Source organism: Rhinolophus sinicus, linkage group LG06 (assembly GCF_036562045.2).
Source record: "Rhinolophus sinicus isolate RSC01 linkage group LG06, ASM3656204v1, whole genome shotgun sequence".
NCBI classification, from domain to species: Eukaryota; Metazoa; Chordata; class Mammalia; order Chiroptera; family Rhinolophidae; genus Rhinolophus; species Rhinolophus sinicus.
Genome location: NC_133756.1, coordinates 52,759,343 through 52,780,356, shown reverse-complemented (window position 1 = coordinate 52,780,356; position 21,014 = coordinate 52,759,343). Strand labels below are relative to the sequence as shown.

Below are 21,014 nucleotides of genomic sequence, written 5' to 3'. Positions count from 1 at the left end.
GAGAGGAGGCTTCCAGGTAGAACATCATGACCATAAGTGTAGTTGAGGGGGCCTGAGGAATACAAGCATTTGATTTTTTTTTCAGTTATCACATTTTATATTTCAGAGAAGAGACATTAAGGAGTCATGCCATAGGTTTATTTACAAACATATCTAGTATGTTGAGTTCAACAGTTTGATCCATTTTTCAAAAAGTCTGCATCTCTTAAAATGGTCCTCTTCATATCTGTTTCACGGATTAAGTAAAACATCCTTATCTCTTAAGCAGTCGGTGTCTTACTACAAAGAAAAGTGTGGCAAATCCAGATCCAAAGGACAGAGTCATCATAACCAGCATTGGCCACTTGTTTCCCACTGAAAATGTCACGTTCTTCCCTGCGCCCTCCTCCCAGAGGCTCCTCCCAGAGGGCCACAGAGATGGTGAACCTCCCCATGCTCGGGCCCAACATAGCGCTGTTGGGAGGCACACAAACAGTGCAGAGACCAAAAACGGAGGAAATGCTATAAGCATTTGATTTTTGATATGACAGAGAGAAGCATATTTAAAAAAGTGTATTGCTTTGGAAGAAAAGAATAATATTTTGGAGACGGGAGGGCTGGCAAAGTGCTTGGGATACAGCACAACGACTTCGTTTAGCCACACAGATAACGCTCAGGCCACCACCAGCATCAACCTTGGGGTGACCTTTAGATGGAGGAAAGTTTTTTGTTTACTATATAAAAGCAAAACACATCTAAAAGGGCCTCAAATAACTAAATTTGGGTCTGCTGCAAAAGAAAAAAAGAACAATGATGGTCTTCTAAAGCCAAGAGGGGCTTCTGAGAGGAAGATCACACCTTTCACTCTATCTCATTATACTGTAGCCCGTGGACTGAGGAGAAATGCTTCTCCGGGTAGCAGCTCATTAACAAAAGAAGAACTCTGACATTAGCTACAATGTTGCTGGATGTGGCAGGTGGTGTGAGGACAAGATAGTGCTGTCAAATTGGAGTGGGAGCCCTCCAGCCTCATGCTTTGCTTTGTATACCGGTTTATGCAGCATAGACTTAACTGCTAAAAAGAGTCGTTGATGAGGAAAACATACTTGAAAAGTATAGGTTACTATTTTGTGGACTGAAACAAGCTATGGCACTCTATGAAAAAATTTTCCTTACACTTAGTGCTTATAAATATCCCGATCTATTATTTGACTTTATCTTAGGCCATTTTGGTTACACGTAGCTGACTTTCTCCTTATTATTTTTTTTTAATCTCCAGACTCTCTATTTGATACCTTTTCTCTGCCTAAAAAAATACGCCAGGGCTTCTCTATTGGGGAAAAAATGAAAAACAAAACAAAACAAAGCAAAAATAAAGTAGAGCACCTGAAACCAATTTAAAAAAAAATGGAAAAAAATAAATAAATAAAGTAGAAACAATAAGAAACTATTTCCCTGACCCAAGAACCCTTTTGAGTTTCTATATACCCTTCTCTCTTTCATCATCACATCCTTGTGAAATTGGGTGTTTTTTTCACTGCTCATCACTTTGAAACCAACCACGCAGTCTCTAAACATTTGCAATATAGTTTCATTAGGTTGATGCAAAAGTAATGCATTTTTTGCAATTATTTTTAACCTTTTAAACCACAATTGCTTTTGCATCAACTTAATAGTTTCCAGCCCTGTGAGAGACAACTCTCCCAAAGATCTTCAATGACTTCCTGTCAGTAAATCTAATAGCCATTTAGTTTTTTCCCCAGTGTTTATTCTCCTTATTTTCCCCATGTACATGTATATAGTACCATTGATACTACGGTATTCTTCAAACTCGCTACTTTTTTGTCTTTGGTGATATAGCATGTTTCCCCAAAAATAAGACCTAGCCAGACAATCAGCTCTAATGCGTCTTTTGGAGCAAAAATTAATATAAGACCTGGTATTATATTATATTATATTGTATTGTATTATATTATATTATAGACCCAGTCTCATAGTAAAATAAGACCCGGTATTTATTATATATTATATTATATTATATTATTATATTATACCTGGTCTTATATTATAGTAAAATAAGACCCAGACTTATATTATATAAAACCAGGTCTTATAGTAAAACAAGACCGGGTCTTGTTTTAATTTTTGCTCCGAAAGTTGCATTAGAGCTGATTGTCCGTCTAGGTCTTATTTTGGGGGCAACAAGGTATATACACACACCTGGTTTTCCTTCTAAGGATTTGTGTGAGAATCCCAGATCTGCCACTTACTGTGTTACTTGGGACACATCATTTAACTTTTATGAGGCTCAATTTCCTCTCCTCTAAAAGGAGAAAAGGATAATACGTACTTAATAGAGTTGACTCAAAGATTAAGATTAGGCAACCTATGTAATATCTTTAGCACAGTAGTAGGTACTGAACAAATATTAGTACTAGTACCCCCTCTTCCCACTTTTCTGAACTACTTTGCTAACTCATTCTCTGGATCCTGTACTTTGTACTCCTTAATGTTGTTATCCTACAAGGTTCAATTCTTGGCCTTCTTCTCTCTGTTCTTTTCCTTGGACATCACAGATATTTACTGCTTTAAGCATTACTTATATGATTGACAGCCCCCCACCCCCCGGCAAATGTATATACTCTTAACTTCTCTCCTTGCTATTCATTACACACCTTCGTGTGGATATCCCACTGTCACCTCACAGTTAGAGTGTCCAAATGAACTCACATTTTTCTCCCGTGTCTCTTATTTTTTGTTAATAACACTGTCATCACCCTAATCGCCAGGTTAAAAATCTCAGTACTGTCTTTGATCTTCCCTCTTTTTTGTCCCTCCAACCAGTGGGTGAATCCCATAGATTTCAACTCTACAATATCTTTCAAACCTCGTGACTTCTCTTCAGCTTTCCTGTCATTATCCTGCTAAAGGCACTATTATTGCTGTTGTAGGCACTCAGCTCGTCTCCCTGCTGTCACTATTTTCCCACTCCATTCAATTTACACACATATAAACAAGTTGTATTACTATATGTTGCTGTGCTTGCCATCCATCTCTCCATGCAAACCCTTTCCTTGTTCTTCATTGCTTAAGGAGTCCAGATTCTTTATTTAATCACTTTCTTGATCTGACCCCAACTTAAATTTACAGTCTTATCTCCAATTTCTTGTATTGCTCTGTTTAAACTGAACTACTTATTTCTCCCATGTTCTCTTTCTCTTCTGGGCTGACTCTTTGGTCTGTGTTGCCCTTCAGTCTCTCTCTCTCTATATATATATATAAACGCTACCTGTTCAAAAGCTTCCACTTGCGAGATCACAAAAGTCAACTGTGGCTTTATTGATCCCCACAACTCGATGTAATCTTTTCCTCTTCTAAACTCCTATGGTGCTTAGTATCTGTGTCTATTTTATGGCATTTCACGTGTCATCCATAAGGAATCAATGAAAGAATTTGTATGTATTAAGTTGTAGGTGAGGCAGTTGAGATACAAGGGACTTGATTGCTATCTATCTACACAGTATGTTAGGAGCTGGCAAACTATGAGGGGTAATTTGGCCCACCACTTGTTTTTATACAACTACGAACTAAGAATAGGTTTTACATTAAACATTTTTAAATTCTGGTAAAAAAAATACTCATAACATAAAATTTGCCATCTTGACTATTTTTACGTGTACACTTCAATAGTGTTTAGTACATTCACATTGTTGTGCAACCAATCTCCAGAACTTTTTTCACCTAGCAAGACTAAAACTCTGTACCCATTAAACAACTCTCCATTTTCCTGCCCTCCCCATCACCCCTGGCAACCACCATTCTACTTTCTATGAATTTACTGCTTTAGGTAACTTATGTAAGTGTACCTCAGGCAATATTTGTTATTTTTATGGCTGACTTATTTCACTTAGCCAATGTCCTCAAGATATATCCATGTTGTTGCAAAAGGCAGGATTTCCTTTTTTTAAAAGGCTGAATAATATTCCATTATTATTCCAAACAATGTATTGAATATTATGTGTTCCAAACAATTTTGTTAATCCTTTCATCCATCAATGGATACTTCTATCATTTGCCTATTACAAATGGTGGACAAATATCTCTTTGAGGCCCTCTTTTCAATTCTTTTGGCTATATACCCAGAAGTGGAATTGCTAAGTCATATAGTAATTCTACTTTTAATTTTTTGAAACACCATCACACTGTTTTCCATAGAGGCTGTACCATCGTACATTCATATCAAATGGTGCGAAGGATTCCATTTTTTCCACATTCTCACCAACATTTGCTATTTTCTTCTTTTTCTTTTTTTGATAATAGGTATCCTAATGAGTACAAGGTAGTAGTAGCTCATTGTGGTTTTGATTTGCGTATCCATAATAATTAGTGAGGCTGAACATGTTTTCATGTGATTGTTGGCCATATGTATTTCTTCTTTGGAGAAATGTCTGTTCGAGCATTTTGCCCATTTAAAAAAAGCTTTTGTTGTTGATTTGTTAGAATTCTTTATATAGTTTGGATATTAACCCCTTATAGGATATATGATTTGCAAATATTTTCTTCCATTCTGTAGGTTGCCTTTTCACTCTGTTGAGTATGTCCTTTGATTCACTCTAGTTTTTAATTTTGATGTAGTCAATTTATCTATTTTTACTTTTGTTGCCTGTGTACATTATAAATGGTTGAAGAAAATCAAAAGAAGAAGAATGTTTTGTGATGCATGCATATTATACAAAACTCGAATTTAAAGGTCCTTAAGTAAAGCTTTTTGGAACATAGTCATGTCCATTCATTTATGTATTGTCTATGGCTGCTTTCATGTTACAAGAGCAGAGTTGAGCAATTAGGATAGAGATTGGCTTGCAAAGCCTAAAATATTTTCTATCTGACCCTTTAAAGAAAAAGTTAACCTATCCTGTATTAGACCATAGTTTTTATCTTGTTTTGTTCAAGGTTCCAGTGCATCATTTTGGGTAGATTACAGCTTGGTGACAGGAGACCCACTCACTCATCCCATGATGTATTTAGGCAGCAGGGTAAAACTTAACAGAAGTGAGGGGGCCACATAGCACAGATACTGAGGCCTTGGAGGGTGTCTCTTAACCTAAAGGGGCACACTGATCTTAGAACTCTGCATTTCCCAGAGGTGAGAAAACTGCTGAAGTCTTGCTACAACACTACCCTTTTACATGTGGGGCATACATTACCATCCTGGAAAAACAAAACTGACAATCAATGTGCTACTGTAAAAGGCAGTTTTTATAAGCACAGAGGTATCCTGCTTCTCAACCAAACTCGACATTAAAAAGGATATATCCTAATTAAGTGGAGAAAACAGAGTCTGAGTCCAGGCGTCACTGACCAAAATCATTGCTATCAGCTTTTCTGTGTCCTGGAGAGTGATTCTCTGGAAGATCTTCCTTCCGCCCCACGCCCACCATTTATCAAATCCTTTAGGTAAAAGTTTTAATGCTAAGTTTGGTCTGAGGCCCATAATCAAAAACTACTTACCTGTACCTGGACACTCCAATTCTTTCTTATTTCTTAGAAAATGTGTACTTGTGACATTGGGGCTACATAGGTTGCTTATCTTGGAAAACAAAGCAGATGCCCAACACGTTAGTAAGTGTTGTTGATTGTAAGCCACATAATTCACTCTGTCTCCTTAAAGCAGAAAAATATTTATTAAAATATATGATGTAGCTCACAGAATCTCCAAGAGGGCCAGAGAACTGTGTAGCCTGGGAAAGTGCCCAACCACCTTGTGGAACTGTTCTAGCAAACGCCATGGCAGGCTGCCCTCCATTTAGCACTGATTGTTCTGAAAGCGAACCCCAGAAGTTCTGCTCCAGCCACCAGACAAGAATCAACACCTTTTCCACAGTACTTTATAGAGGATCATATCTTCCCATGCATAACTGTCTCTTCATATCGCTTGTTTCTGCATTCAGGTTTATCATAGTGGTGAAACCTACATCACAGTCCTTAACCATCACTGCAAAGGAATCTGGGGAAGTGCAGTGTTTAGCTTTCCAGCCTTTGGGACAGAAGAATGGAAACAAAAAGGGGAATGGAATGGCTTTAATTAAAGCAATCTACCTATCTGTCACATCTAATGTTTGGAATTCTTTATCATTATCATTATAATCTCAAATACATAAATGATCTTAACCGTATAAGAGAAACTCACACAAGCACTAACTCTGCTCTCTTGGCACTTTAAATCAAGATTCATAAACACGAACACAGATAAGCACATACAGACAAGAGAAACATAAATTGTTGATAGATGATCTAACATTGTCAAGTATTAAGCACATTTGAAAACTAGGCTTATAGACAGAATTGGGAGGAAGTTTGGATCTCTTTTTGGAGTTCTGAAAGAAAAATCTGTGGAGGCAATGGGATTTCAGAAAATGTTTGGCTAATGGAAGAGCATGCTGGAGAGCATGAGGGGTATATGAAATAATGGAGCATATAACAAGCAGGACTCAGAAATAAGCCTCAGAGGCTAGAGCTCAGGATTGGGCCAATGAGGAGCAATGGGAAAAGACTGGGGAAATAGAATGCCTTCAGGGAAATGTAATTTTTTAAATGTCTCAGAAACATGCATGCTACCTATCTTCTCTGAGAACTGATCAAGTTGCTTGATTCTGTAGGGAACGAGTTCTCTAGCAGTTAAGAAGAGTAATATTAATATGTGATGGATATTTCCAACACACTGTCATTTAAGCAGCCCCCTGGTTTTGGATTCATTGTGCTTAGAGATGTGTGTTTATTATTCAGTTTTGCCCCCCCCACCCCCCCGGGATGAAAGAGAACATGATCTCATCGCATACCAGCTACCCTTCTGTATGCTCTTTTTCAGATTTTGCAGCCACATTTATCGAGTCCTTTGTGGCTTTCTACATCAACCCTTTAGCTGATCATGTTCAGCTCAGTAGGGGCAGTTTGGGCTTCATCTCCTGGTAAGTGCCTTGGTGAGTGTTAGTTGAGCCTTTGGCATGCTTGTAAGTGCAACAGCAGCAATGAGGAAACAAGATGGTAGATGCACTATAAGAAATTAGTAACAGCAAGCAAGACCTCCTGTGTTTGTTTGGTCCTGGACCGATTCTGTATGTAAATCACAAAAGGGACCCTTAAGAAGCATCCCATTGAGGATGGGTAAAATGTTTGATTTCCTTCCCCGGATATGTAAAAACAGAGCCCCATTATTCCTCCTCCATTTCCTATATTTCATCATGTTTTTCCCCACAACGTCTACTCAGTAATTTTTGCTTTTGTTTCTGTTTTCTGATTTTGGCCATTTCTTTTGCTCTAGATCAGGGGTGTCCAAACTGCGGGGCGGGCCCAGCTGCGGCCCATGATCCGTTGTTAATTGGCCCGCAGCAAATTCCAAAAATACATTTAGTTTACTTAAATAAACCAGGTGAGGCAATATGTACTTCACCTCAAGTGAGTGGCCTGGCTGTTTGTGTATTTTACCGCATATGGCCCTTGGTGAAAAACGTTGAAAAAAGTTTGGACACTCCTGCTCTAGATGATTATAAATCTAAACTGGGTTGAGAAGAGTAGGGCTATTTTAAAAAGGTTCACAGACAAGCTACTAGTCCTTAAACTGTTACTGATCTGAGATGGGATAAAGAGCTGGCTCTACAATGTAAATCTACTATGTTACTAATCACACTGTTTAGCTCAGCTGGCATTTATTTATTTATTTTTTGGTAGCAAAACTTTCTCAATGAAGAAAGCAGTGCATTGATGTACTTTTTGATGCAAGTTCCTTGTCTTGTTGCAGACTGGCATTTGAGTTAACACTGAAGTAATGTAAATCTGTTTTTCCCCCCCAGAATTTTCTACAAATGTTAGGCCATCATGAATATAAAATGACAACTCAGAACCTACCGTGTTTCCCCGAAAATAAGACCTAGCCAGACAATCAGCTCTAATGCGTCTTTTGGAGCAAAAATTAATATAAGACCCGGTCTTATATTGTATTATATTATATAAGACTGGGTCTTATATTATAGTAAAATAAGACCGGGTCTTATATTAATTTTTCTCCAAAACACGCATTACAGCTGATTGTCCGGCTAGGCCTTATTTTGGGGGAAACACGGTATATTACTACATTAATTACTTTGGACTCTGTAAAGCATTATTTTATTTTAAAAGAGACTCAACCCCAAAATACTCTTTAGCGAGAATGAGATAAAAAGTCAAAGGAATTTCAATGTGTTGAGCAAAGACATTGAGTCAAAGGCAATCTACTGAGGTCAGGAACTCTTCTTTTTTTTCTTTTAAAAAATTTTTGCACATCCTGCCCGACATAGCATCTCACAGAGGTACCTGCATAAGGTAGATACTCACTAAGAGTTTGTTGAATGGACCGCTCTCTTCTTCACACTAAACTTCTTCTGCGTCTTGTTTAAGGAAAATAAAACTAGCAAAGTCTTTGCTCTAGTTCCTGGAGAACGTTGGGGAGCGTGCAGTGACTGTATCTCTGATAATGCCTCTTCACCTGTTGCTGGGGGGATGGCTGATGGGTCCTGTTTCCCCTGCAGAGGAATCTTTGTTTTCATTATCCTCTCAGTGTAAGAGAGACATTTCCATCAGAAAATTTTGCAGTTTTCTCTTTCTAACGTTTAACTTCCAAGCAGGAATCACAGGTTCCCTTAGCCCATCTTTTACACTTTCTCCAGTGATTTTTAAAACTTAAAATCAACATGCTTGAAATTCTGGAAGTTCTTTTGAAAAAACACAAACTCTAGCAGAGTGGAAAATAAAAAAAACACACACACACAAAAAACTTGACAAAATAAAATAATCAATTGCAAGTTGGTGAACCTTTAAAGAGTATTAATTCAATCGGATAAACTGCAGTTAAATAACTTTTATCAAGCAAACTGGGTTAGATGGTTAAAAGCAAGGAAAAAAATTCTGAAAACATACAGTGGGTAGTAGTTTATGTGTCAAGAAAACTGAGAGAATTTTTGAAGCTCTGATGTCTAGCAGATAGCACTTAAATCATTTTTCTCCAAACTTCAGTCATAATACTTCAAAGAGTTATAGCCATAATACAAATTTTTAGACTAAGAAGTGGTGTTTGAAGTTATTTTATAGGATTTTGCTGTAAGGGCTCCAATTGATTTGCAGTAAGATAAAAGAAGAAAACTTTATTTTCGAAGCTTTGTCGGAAAAAGCTTACCTTCCATTGGTCATTCTGCCAATATGCCTACAGGGCGTGATGATGTACATCCTGATATTATATGCCTGTATGAACTGTGCTGGGTTTATAGCTCCTGCTGTTTGTGTTATGGTTAAAATCTGTCACAAAACTGGTGCTGATTTATTAAATGTTTAATGAAGGGAGACAAAAACTTCAATAACTACAAACAGAGAAGTAGAACATCACATTAAAATATAATAATTCACATTACGTTTCTATTTTTCTTCCCAATTTTCACTTGTTAAAAATGATAAGGGCACATTTGGAAATCAAGACAGCATAAAGGGACAATTGAGAAGGACCTACGATGTTAACAAATGATATGCTTTAGTTTCATGCTTGCTTTTTTCCCCCTTCTCCATAAGAGAGAAAGAAAAATAAAAAACTGTTCCAGAAAAGCTGAGAATATGCAACTCTTGCTTACTAATATCTTCTCTGTTAAATTTTCTATTACTGGTATACAAAATACTTCACTATCCATGTAAAAATAGGGGAGTAATTTGAAGTGTGGACTTAAATGTTCTATATCTCTTTTATGGTATTTTATTTAAATATTGCTCCAATGTACTTTCCCCAGTTCATAAGTATGAAACAGTAAGACAATCATAGGCATGTCTGAAATTTTGTTTTTAAAATAGATTCTGTTTTTCCCACTCTAGAATCTGAGATGCCATTTTAATTGAGTAAAGGGGGTTTCATATTGCTTATCTCACTGCTTGTATGTCCCAAGGTAATGTCCATTCTGTGTGTGTGCGTGTGAGTTGCCATTTTCATCACATTATTATATTATACATACTTGTATTAGTCCCCTCTCGCTATATATTTTACCTCCCTTCTTTCCCGCCCTCTCTCTCTCCTCTAAACTATTTAATGGCTTTGCAGTATCAAGTGATTCCTTATGTTTATTGATTCTGATTTACTTAGTCTTTATAATACAGATTTATAGACTAAGTGAAGATGGAATTTTGAAAATGCAGAAATATTGCAATATGACTATAAGAACATCCAATAAAATTCCAATATGACTATAAGAACATCTTGTTTGCCTTAAAATTTCTAACAGGTCTTGCCATTTATATTATCTGAAACAGCCTGGCATACTTGAGGGTCATTTCTCCATGGGCTTGGTTGATATGAACTCAAAACATAGTATCCAATAAAATAATTAAATGATTTCTTTGGGAGAGAAATGCCCTAACAATTGGTTGATTGGCTGATTTTTTCACTTTTTAACTGTTCTCTCTCACATTTAATAGATACAAACTGCATAGTGACTCTATATAGTTTTAGCTTATAAAGCTTTATTTTATCCATCCATCCATCCATCCATCCATCCATCCATCCATCCATCCATCCATCCATTTATTCATTCATTCATTCATTCACAAAAGAACTGAATAGCTACCTTTCATGTCCTATAGAGAGCACTGGAAAAATAGCAATGAGAAAGCAGATATGGTCCCTGCCCTCCTGGGATTTACGGTCTAATTAAGGAGATGACAAACCCAAAAACAATTAAAAGTTGCTGTAAGTTCTATGAAAGAAGCAAAGTATTATTATAATAATTTGGAGTTCCTTTAGATCGATTGAAATAGGGTGATTCATGTTACATCACAAGGGCTGATAATTGAATCACAAAGTGAATCATCACATAATTATATTTGACTAAATAATAAGTAACTTTTATGAGTTTCATTATTTCAGTTATCTTAGCATATTAAAGAAAATCAACCACACAGCAATCTGGCTAATTCAGCATTTAATGATTTAAGAGCTATTGGATCAGGTTTAAATTTTTTCTTTTTCTTTTTTTTACAAATTTTGTGACTGTTTCTTATTAGAATCAATATTTCTTGATATTTTAAAGTGTCACCATTTCCAAGCAAATCGACTTTAACTAAAATTATTGTTACTTAAAAATTAAAACTTGAACTACTCACCATTTAGAAATCAACCTTGGAAATCACTTTAAAGCAATAATGAGTTACTACATTTTGTTCTCCAACTCTTCCCCAAAGGCAGAACTACTTACTATCTATAGTTTGGATCTAATCTAATCCAATTTAATCTAATCTAATATACTGAGGGGTGGGTGCCAAAAAAATTGTATATAAGTGAACACTTTGGTCAACATTACTCAAGCCATAGTTCGCCGTAATAAGAAGTGTCTGGATGCTGATGGTAACCACTTTGAGCATCTCTTGTAGTTGGAGAAGTCAAATGTGACTTGTATTCATCTTTTGTCATTGGTATATATTGAGTATTATAATTTTAATAGTTTTTTTCCTTTCTTAAAATGTGTATACATGGTTTTGGCACCCTCTGTATATGTATATATTTATAAATCTCACACTTGGAAAAGTGCTTTGGTCATCATGTGAAATAGCTAATTTGCTTATCAACTGAGGAACAGAGTGATGGAGTGGGATAATGCGTGACTGTTTTTGTAGGCCTGGTTTCTAACACTGACTTCACTGCAACTCTGAAAAACTGTGAGGAAGCAAATTCATTCAACTCAACAAATGCTCAGTAAGAGTTTATTTAGGGCAAATCTTTACACAAGTTAATGTATCATTAAGGACATTACCATTTATTTAAGAGGTGAAACAATTTCATTAATGTATGATGGCATAAAACAAATCATAAGGAAGTATCAACTAGGGATTATCATTGTTAAAATGATATATAATTCATAGGGAGATGAATAAATCTAAAGGGTTCCACACAGCAGCTAGCATGCAAAGTGGGCCTTGAATGTAGATAAAAGTTCAATAAGCAAAGATGGAAAAATGGAGGTTTCCTGGGAGAGAGCAAAGGAATGGAGGCAGGAAAGTGCGCGTCAACTTCAGTGACTTGGAACTGTATACATAGCAGAATAAAATTTTTAACGTCTCTTCTCCCCTAGTATTTTAGTATTCTCTTTTTCTCCTTGTGTGTTTAAATTAAAAAACTGGATTTTGATTCTCCTCTGACTCGAGTTGTCCTGCACCAATGCAAGGGAGTACAGGATCAACTTTGATAAAATGTACCACACTTAGATGCTCAATAAATGCTTGTCCAATCAATGAATAAAGGAATGAATCTCTAGTCCCCATCCCCTCCACCCCTGCTTTCCAATTTCTTCTTTTTGGCCCTGAGAAATCAGCAGCTCACAGGTCTTAGAAGCGGGAAAATAATTCAGAAAAGTCATTTTAAAGTGGGACCTCTTAGCTCTCGGTCCCAGTGAAAGGTACCTCATTTGTGACAGCTTCAGGTGATGCTAAAGAAGGATCCCTGCCTTGTTCCTGAGGTACTTCTCAGTGAAGCTGAGAAAGTTTACAGTTCATCACGTCTCTTTCCTTTGTCACTGCCTGTGGCTACTGTGGAAATAGCTAACGATGCTACAGGGATAGCAAGCTAGCCAAGGGGGAAAACAAAGGCAATTGTCTTGGGAAACTTCTATTTCACTCATTTAGGAAAAAAGAGACCTCTTGCTTCCTGAGGTTGCAGGGTGACTTTCACCTGGATTCTCATTCAGTCAGCCTGGTTTCATAGCCGCCACATGTTTGACAGGATAATTCTGCACCATCGTAATATAGCAGGCACACATGCCCAGGGAAGCCAATGACACTGAAAAGATTATTTTTTGTAATAATTGTACACTATTGCAATGTTTCTAAAAATTTTAAATCATTTTTGTTTGCTTTTACTTTCCACTCAAAAATGGTTTCCACCATATTTAGTCACATTCCACAAAGAGTGGATTTGAGAAATTATAGACCTTGGTGATGGTTATCCCTAGCCTTGGCATTCATATCAAGGTTCCTGTCCTGCCAGCATGTTACAGTGCTGCCAGGAAAGGCATTTGCTGTTTGCCCTTATCTCTGTGGGGTTCTCACCGAGCACCACTGAGAACAGCTTATTCTTCCATTTCCTTTTCTGACAACATTGGGGTTTTGAGTGGATGCATTGCCAGGTTTTCTCATACTGAGTGCCATACTCAAACAATTGGAGCTAAAGACACCCTTTCATATTATACTTTGGCACACATTATTGGTATGTGCACGTACTTTTATGCCTTATTAGGAGGTGGAATTTTAGAAAGGCGTCACACTGCTTTTAAATACCATCTGTACTTCACAGATTTATCATAATAATCACTCAAGACAGTAAAATTTCCACTTTAATTTGCTTAGCAGTCATAGAAGGCAACACATGTGAATGGTTTCTCTGAATAACCTGTTATTGTTTTGTTACACCCATGTATTACCCTTCTCAGAAAAGGAAGGAATCTATAACAAGACAGCTTGTTGAGCCTGCTAAATGAGAAAAAATGGAGCTTAATTAAAAAATCTATCTTTGCAATAAGGGAATTATATTTGTGTGTGTGTGTTGTGTGCGTGTATGTATGTGTGTGTTCTTTCTTCATTATAAATGTTTCATACTTGTATCATTATTTGCAAGCATGACGAATGACATGCTGGGTTTCACAGCATAACCTACATCGCTGTATTTTATTTTGTCTCTGTCAATAGAAAAATGTAACAGACAATGGTTGACCAGCTATTTTAGAAATCCAGAGCAACATTATTAAAATCAGAAACACCCACTGCTGGGATAAGAATGCAAATGTATGCACCAGTGTTCTTCTTGCTTAGTCCACAGGACATCTAGTGGTAAGCGGTGCAGTAGCAGCAACTCACTGAGGCCCTGTTAGCATTTCCTGTCACAAGTACCTTTCCTTAGGAATGCCAGTCTTTTCTGTATTGCACTTTTGGGGAAACAGAAAACTAGCCATCTGTCCCAGCTGCAAATTTTTTTAATGGAAAACAAGTACAAGGTCATCAGCCAGATTTAAATAATCATATGGCATCTATATAATTTGAGTGGAAAGAGGACTTTGAAAGAAATGTATGCATAAACTACAGATTATCATGAAAGCAACAAGTTTTGAATTTTGATAATGTGGTGTCATTCTCATGGGGGTAACTTCTCTTTCTGGACATTGTGATGGACTTTATAAATGATTTCATTTTTTAAATTGTTCTCAGAGTTTTGTTTTCAAAATTTCTACTCCTTCTTGGGTACTTTTTATAAAATAATACAAAACAATAAATGTATTTTATGTAGTTATTACTACTTATTGAGATTTTTCCTTCAAATATTCATGAATATTGCCTCTAATTTTCTTTCCAAAGTGCACTTTTGGTATTTAATATGTAGGTAAAAATGGGAACTCTAGGAAACGAATGACATATTGCAATAAACAATATCTAGTAGGCAAGGCATTTTCTTTTGTGTAAATTGCAAGAATTTTGTTTTCCAAAGAGATTTTGGAAATAAATATGATTACATTCCTTTAATAGCCTTTAAAACTGATATCTAAAATAATTATAGACACAAACTCCTGTGATGTGGCTATTAGGAGGTTAATTAGGTAATAATGAATAAAGTGCCATAGGTTACTGTAGAGTTAGCACAACTGGATTTGTTTCAGCATGAAATAAACGAGTGTTAAAAATGTAATCTTTATGTGCTAATATACATGGGCAAACCTTGTTAATTATTGCCAAAAGATTCTTTCTACTTTTCAACACTAACAAATGGGTAATTCAGAAATAGATTGTTTTGTAGTTATCCACGCAGATCAGTTTGACAAAGTCCAGAAGACATGTGAAAACTATTAGCGTGATACTATGAATACTTATGGTCTATAACAAATCAGTTGTATATATTATGGCATGGGACATTGGTGTCTTAAATAAGTAGGGCTTATTTTCAGTTTTTTGACATTTATGTTCTAGTAAAAGTCTGTGTATAAAAGTATATATATGAGGTGTGACAAACATATGGTGATATTTAAATTTAAAAAATTATTACAGTAAAAGACACAGTGCCATTAATCTTCCTCAAAATACTCCCCCTCACTTCAAATACATTTATCCCCTCATTCTGGCCTTATTATGTTGAGATACTTTCCATCTATACCCACCCACTTTATTGAGAGTTTTTATTATGAATTTTGTCAAAATTTTTTTTCTGCGTTTATTGACATGGTCATGTGATTTTTACCTTTCATTTTGTTAATGTGATATATCACATTGATTGATGGATTAATGTTGAACTATCCCAGAATCCATGGAATGAATTCCACTTGATAATGGTATATGATTTTTTTACTATATTGTTGAATTTGATTTGCTTAAATTTTATTGAGGGTTTTTGCATCTATGTTCGTCATGGATATTGGCCTGAAATTTTCTTTACTTGTGGTGTCCTTGTTTGGTTTTGGTATCAGAGTAATGCTAGCCTCATAAAATGAGTTTGGAAGCGTTGCCTCTTCCTCTATTTTTTGAAAGAGTTTAATAAGAACTTAGCTTTTTTCTTTTTTTTTTTCAGCTGATAAAACTTTATTGAAGAGAGCTTTTGGCACAACGGGTTTGCTAATATTTTACCCTGAATTAATCAGGCTTATATACCCGGTCACAAAGGTCCTACTTCCCTGCATGTGCAACTCTGTCTAAAGGAGCAGAGACTGTTTTGATAAGTTTATCACTTGGGCGACAGAGCAGATGAGAATGCACCTTCCTTGCAGATAGGCAGAATTGAAGAACAGAGAAGAGTAGGGCTGAGCTGAGCTGCACTTGCTCAATACTTCTCTCAAACTCAACAGTCACTCTTCTTCCAAGGTAGCTTTTATGGACTGAATTGTGTCCCCTCCCTTAATTCATATATTGAAGCCCTATCCTCCCATGTGACTGTATTTGAGGTAGCACCTTTAAAGGGTTAATTAAGGTTAAATGAGTTCATAAGGATGGAGCCCTAATCCAACAGGGCTAGTATCCTTATAAGAAGAGAGAGAAAGAGAGAGAGAGAGAGCAGGGATGAAAGTACACAGAAGAAAGGCCATGTGAGGACATGAGACATGCCTTTGAGAAGGCAGTCTTCTGTAAGCCAAGGAGAGAGGACTCAGAAGAAACCAACCCTGCTGACACCTTGATCTTGGCCTTCCAGCTTCCCAAATTGTGAGGAAACACATTTCTGTTGTCTAAGCCATTCAGTCTGTGGTGTTTTGTTGTGGTAGCCAGAGGTGACTAATACAGTAGCCAACAGCTTTACTCCAGTGGCAGTACCTTCATGTGAAAATATTAGGAGTAGGGAATAAGTTTCACTCTAACATGAGCTATTGTTTTGCAAATGTTCATCCTGTCTCCTGGACCAGATTATAAAGGTGTCAAGTTCAAAAACTATGTATTCTGCTTCTTTATCTTGGCAAAGTAATTAGCGTACATTTACTCAATAAATATTTGCAAATTAATAATGCTTTTTGCATTTACAGACTTTTCTGCCCTTTAAGTTTTATTTTCTCTATTCCCTAATGTCTATGTATTGCATTAACTGTGACCATCTTTATTAGTAATACAAGAGAGTAAATCTCCAACTATAAAGCTCTGCTTCTATGGGAGAATGTTAATTATCGTGCATTTATATTATGTCATCCTGATGAATGTAAAATTTTCATTTAAAGAATTGCAAAGTGAAAGTTAGATAATCTCATTGCAGTTGCCAAGAAAATACAGTTGCTTGAGGGTTTGTGTTCAGTCTATGACAAGAGCCCATTTTTATATTTTAAAGAACATTTTATTTTGAAATATGTTTAGACTAAAAAAAAAAAGTTTACAAAAATAGTCCAGGCAGTTCCTACATTGCCGTCATCCATATTCCTCTTATGTTAACATACTGTATAGCCATAGTGTAATTATAGAAACCAGGAAATCAATATTGATACAATCTAGTAATGAACCTACAGATCTTGTTAGGATTTTGCCAATTGTCCCACTGGACAACGGCCACATTGCACTTAGTTGTTCTTAATTTTCCCCAATCAGGGCAATTGTTCAGTCTTTTATGACCTTGATGCTTTTGAAGAGTACTGGTCAATCAATTTCTGTTTGAGGCTTTCTCCTAACTAGACTGAGGTTATACATTTTTTACTAGAATACCACAAATAATGTGGCATTCTCAGTGCATCACATCAAGAGGTGTGATGTCAGTGTAACATTATTGTTGATAGTAACCTGAGTCGCTTGGTAAAGGAGCTATCTTATAGGTTTCTCAATTGTAAAGTTAATATTTCCCCCCCTTTTAATTAGTAAGTGGGAAGATACTCTGAGACTACGCAAATTGTTCACCATACTTTTGCTCACTAATTTTAGCATCCATTGATGATTCTTGCTTGCAACAATTACTTCTGTGATGTTTGCCTAATGATAATTTTCTACTTTCATCATTCCTTTTAATATTTTAATTGGAATTCTACAATAAGAATGAGTTGCCCCTTCTCCCTTATTTATTTGTTTATATCATGAATATAAATATAGATTTATGGATATTTCTTTTATTCTATTTGTTATAATTTAATACTATTATTTATCTTGTTGCAAGGGCCCATTTCAAAATCATGAAATAATTTTAAATATATAAATTGTATATTGATAAAGTCACTCTTCTAGAACCAATTAGTATTAGACTTAGACTTGAAATAATGAGGTGGGTATGTTCTGATGTAAGTGTGCTAGTTTTTTGTTTCTTGTTTTTTCGTAAGTGTGTTAGTTTTGAAAAATAAAAATGGTACATGACAGCCTATGCCCTTGAGGAGTTAGCATAATAATTGCAGAGACAGACACTCCAAAAGATCCAATGATATTACATTTATATAACTTCTCAAGACAACAATAGAACACATAGCAAGAGACAATCTATGTTTTATTGTCAAATGAGGTAGTAAATGTTAAAGCCCTAAATGTCATATATATCTATGTAGATGTAATATAGATAGATAGATAGATAGATAGGTAGATAGATAGATAGATGATAGATAGATAGATAGATAGATATCTGTATATTTTCTGCCTTTTATGCATGTGTGTGCCTGTGTGTGTGTGTGTGTGTGTGTGTGTGTGTGTGTGTCTTCTCATGCATTCTCCCCACTCACCATTTTCCTCATAGGTGAATATTAAGCATTTATTTATGCATGAAAGTACAATAAAGTCAATTAATTTGATGTATACAGTCTCTTAATCTAACTTGACTTGCCCCTTTTTTTATTTTCTTCTTTATAATCCACACCCCATCTCACTTCACACACAGGGAACTTCATTGTGCAGCCTTAACATATTTCTGTGCCTCTGTACATGTTGTTCCTACATTCTGGATTACCTTTCATTCTATCTTTGGAAAATTTATTCTCATCCTTTAAAACTTACCTCAAAAATCACCACTTCTCAGAAATAATCTTTAACTCTTTGATGCACACTTGTTTTCTGTCCCAGTGCTCCTGTGGTCCTTTATTCGTGCATCTGTTTTAGACCTTACCATGCAGTTGCAATTCACCTATCTCTTCCAGTAGTCTGCCTCCTCCATTGCAGTAAGACCCTACTGAGGGAGTGGCTCTGTCTTACACAGCATTATGCCTCAGCATCTCTCTGGAACAGTGTCTGGAACAGAGCAGGTACTAGGTAAATGCTTGTTGAATGAATGAATGAATGAATGAATGAATGAATGAATGGACACACAGTTGAATTATAAAACATTTTACTGATATACTAACTCCTTTACTTCTAAGACAATATTTCAACATACTTCCCTGAATTGGCAACATCACACATTACCTTTTTGATATGAGGTGCTTTTTCTTAGCCCACTAAGTCATATCACTGAGGAGATTTATTCCTTCTTATGAATGTTAGTTCTGGAAATGGTTGAGTTGAATATCACTTAGTCACCACTTCTCAATGTTATGAGAATTGGCATAGGCCATGGGCTCTTAGCATATTGAGAATGCTAAAAATGCATCACTTTCCTTTTCAAGCCATTCTGAATTGTGTCAAATCTGTTGCCGTATTTAAGATTTCAACCTCTGAACATGGGAAGAAGTAAGTTAATAGATATGTGCACTTTATTTTGTAAAACACTTGTATCCTGAAAATGTCCCATTCTAACATGAAAGTTTTGTAATTGCAAACTTAAGTGCTTTCAGAATCGACACTACAGGGTGTTATTTTGCCAAGTGAGAATTCTTTTCTAATTCAAATATCCTTTAGCATGTCTGAGTTTTATATATGAGACTTAATATGCTAGGTTTTCTTAACATGAGCTTGCCTAAATTAAAAATGTTATGTGATATATTTCTAGAAATAAAAAATCATAATGTAGAAGAATTTTAATAAGAACAATCAATGTAATTTTTAAAACAGTGGATAATTGGGAAAGTCAAGTTTCAAACTATTTCACTGGAAACAAATTTAGGATTTGAAACTCATTTTTAAAAACCAGAAACCGACAGTCTTTACCTATTGGAAAATATTTTATTCTTGTTTAATTGATCCATTTTTCATTAAAACTAATGATTGCTTTATTTCCCAGTCTTCATGAAGAAATAAAAACATACCACATAAGCTATTAAACAGATTATAGCACCTCAGGCACACATAATAAATAAATTTATTTGAAAGTGAAATGTTTTGCATTATTGCCCAACATATGCTTCAAGTACCTGATTCTTCTGTTATTATATGTACTATTGAAATTATGTCCAAAATATTAATATTTATTTTAAAGAAGTCCATGTTCAGTTAATATTGTTTCATAACTGAAGCTTTCAGCAAATGATTACACTTAGTATATTCACTAGAGTAAAGCTATAAAGATTCTTGCAGTTTACTGGCCTAACCAGACTTTAAAAATTCAAACTATCCTCTTCAAATACTGTACATGAATCTATTTCCACAAAGAGAAAGATCTGACAATTCCTCTCCAGTATCTTGCCTTTGTGTAGTTGCACTTTGTAATCTAATGACTATCAATGGTGAGTTTACACAAGGAGAAAGTCTATTTAATATATCTTGTCATAGAGTAAGAGGTCTGTTTTGTTTAGGGACTAGATGCCATATTCTGTGCTTGATACTTGAATGGAAGTTGAATTTGTTTTATCATATATTCACAAAAATGGTACTTTGTTAAAGATACATAACTTTGATATAAGCCGTATTTAGTTATATCTGAGAGGCCTAGACAGTGTCTGTGAAGTCCAGGGGTCCCCTCATGTCTATTTGCATCTCAGGTCACATGGTTACACTGTTTGCGGGAAGTTAAGAGGAATATGAGAATGTGTCTCTGAGTAAGCCAAACCGAATACAGATGACTTGCCAATTTTTGTCATCTGGTATTCTCTGTATCTCTTCTTTCCTGAATATGTGACTAATTAATTATTTTCTAGAGCACCTTAGGATGAACTGTGAATGCAATGAATGCTACGAACAAGAACTTTAATTCTTACAATTCTTTTCTTATTCACAGAATTCATGTAATATATAGTATGTTTAGATAATTAGAAAAAAGCATATATATATGTCATATCTATATATACATACACACATATATACCTTTGCTAATATAGATACACACGTGTGTGTGTGTGTGTGTGTGTGTGTGTGTGTGTGTAGGTGAGGGCAACTAGAATGCTGGAAAGGACATAGGACATGACGCCAAAAGATCTAGATTCCAATGTCACTTCTGCCACTTATAAACGAGGTCACTCTGGTAAATGACTACAAGTTCAGAGCCCTAGTTTAATAATATTGAAAACCAGTATTGTCATGTCTATCCCAGGTACATCCTCTGACAGAACTGTAAGAATCAAATGGGATTTTACATGTGAAAGAATTTTTTCAGGTGTAATGCATTTATGTCTATGCAAGTTAATATTCATTGATTCATTTTTTTAAAACAACTACTATGTGCTATACTAAAAATGTGTACAAGCTAC

The 21,014-nt window shown here is 35.7% G+C and overlaps 1 pseudogene; it reads right to left on the bottom strand.

Moving 5' to 3' along the window:
• Positions 1-253: 253 nt before the first annotated feature.
• LOC109458624 (cytochrome c oxidase subunit 7C, mitochondrial) lies at positions 254-449 on the bottom strand (annotated as a pseudogene).
• Positions 450-21,014: the final 20,565 nt, after the last annotated feature.